Consider the following 2,140-nt stretch of genomic DNA (forward strand, 5'->3'; position numbering starts at 1 on the left):
AAATAAGCAACTGGTGTACTTGTTAAAAAAAAAAAAAAAAGCACTGATTCTAGGCCCCAGTTCAGCCCTCTTGAGTCAGAATATCTAGTGGAGAAGAGGTGGTAGTCTTTATATTTTATAGATGACCTAAGTGATTCTTACTTGAGAAGTTTGGGAAACTCTGATCCAGCAACATTCCCAAATTAATGTTATTCTTTGTATCAGCTGCTTAAACTAATGTGCATCAAAATGGAGTAGGAATCGCTTATTGTGAAATTTCAATTCCTGGGCTTGGAATGTGCATTTATAATATGCACACCTGTAATTGTGATGCAGATAGTCCCTAAAGCAATAGCGACATTATTAATAATAATCCTTTGGTAAATACAAGTACTTTAGAAGAAATATAGTCATAATTTTAAAAATTACTAGGTATATCATCTTGCAGATTTATTCTTTGCTTTCTGGTTAATAACTTAATAGTCAAGGTTTTTTGTGTTTTTTTTTGTTTTTTTTTTTTTGAGATGGAGTCTCGCTCTGTCACCCAGGCTGGAATGCAGTGGCGCCATCTCGGCTCACTGCAAACTCCGCCTCCAGGGTTCACACCATTCTCCTGCCTCAGCCTCCAGAGTAGCTGGGACTACAGGCGTCTGCCACCATGCCCGGCTAATTTTTTTTTTTTTTTTTGTATTTTTAGTAGAGACGGGGTTTCACGGTGTTAGCCACAATGGTCTCGATCTCCTGACCTCGTGATCCGCCCACCTTGGCCTCCCAAAGTGCTGGGATTACAGGTGTGAGCCACCGTGCCCGGCCAATAGTCAAGGCTTTTTAGTAATAAATTGCTCTTAACATTTTATATTTCATCCATCATGCATAAATTGTGATGATTAAAATTACATATAAATTCTACAAGTTGGTTTAAATGGATATAAAAGTTTGAAATCGTTTATTTTAAATTTTGCCTATATAGGTTTGGATTGTCCACATTTTGGGGACTCGGAATCCAGTGTTTTCAGTGAACTCCATGTTACCATGTTTCGTCTTGTTTAAATATCCATTCCTCCTGATTTACAATGAAATAAAAATGTGTACTTGTATCTTGTGTTCGTGACTCTCTTATGTAGCACATAAGACCTTCCATTAACTAGAAATTTGACTCAGTTATCCTACAGTATATGTAAGAAGTGGTCAAATAGAGTAAGCAGTTAAATTACATTTGAGTTGGAGGGCATGTTATATCAGTGATCACAAAATTACTTTCTCCTTGTGTTTCCTTCTTCCTATGAAATCAGGAATGCTTTAAAGAAAAGGCTGTAATGGGAAATTGGAAACATAAATAGTCACAACTAGAGAAGCCGTATCCCCTTGGCTGTAAAGTAGTGCCTTGGTGAGCCACTGTTACAGATGAAAATGTATAAAGGACCAGCCTGGGCAACATAGCAAGACCCTATCTCTACAAAAAAAAAAAAAAAAAGAAAGAAAAAGAAAAAAAAAGAAAATGTATAAAGATAGGGGAAAAGCTTCAGAACCACTTACTGATTTCGTCTCCCGTTTCTGACAGGGCTAGAAAGCAATCTTTTCAACTTACTTGACTCTCTGTTATTTAAAATAAACTAGATGACATAGTCAAATGAAAGCAAAACAAATACTTGAGAGCTCTGGACAGCTCCAAGTACTATAATACAGTTTCTTTATATATTTCCAAAATTCAAATTTAGAATAAAAATTGAGAATTTTAAAAGGTTTGCTTCTCATTTCATTTTCTCTTCATTTTTTTTTTTTTAACTTTAAATTCTAAGTCAACAGATTTAACTCTTAAGATCACCAAGTAAGTATGGGTTCTCCAAACTTTAAGCAATAAATATCGGACTGCAGGCCAGGTGCGGTGGCTCACGCCTGTAATCCCAGCACTTTGGAAAGCCGAGGCGGGCGAATCACGACGTCAGGAGATCGAGACCATCCTGGCTAACACAGTGTAAACCCCGTCTCTACTAAAAATATAAAAAATTAGCCAGGCGTGGTGGCAGGCACCTGTAGTTCCCAGCTACTCGGGAGGCTGAGGCAGGAGAACGGCATGAACCTGGGAGGCGGAGTTTGCAGTGAGCTGAGATCACACCACTGCACTCCAGCCTGGGCGACAGAGCAAGACTCCTTCTCAAAA

Source organism: Mandrillus leucophaeus, unplaced genomic scaffold (genome assembly GCF_000951045.1).
Source record: "Mandrillus leucophaeus isolate KB7577 unplaced genomic scaffold, Mleu.le_1.0 Scaffold401, whole genome shotgun sequence".
In the NCBI taxonomy this organism is placed as follows: domain Eukaryota; kingdom Metazoa; phylum Chordata; class Mammalia; order Primates; family Cercopithecidae; genus Mandrillus; species Mandrillus leucophaeus.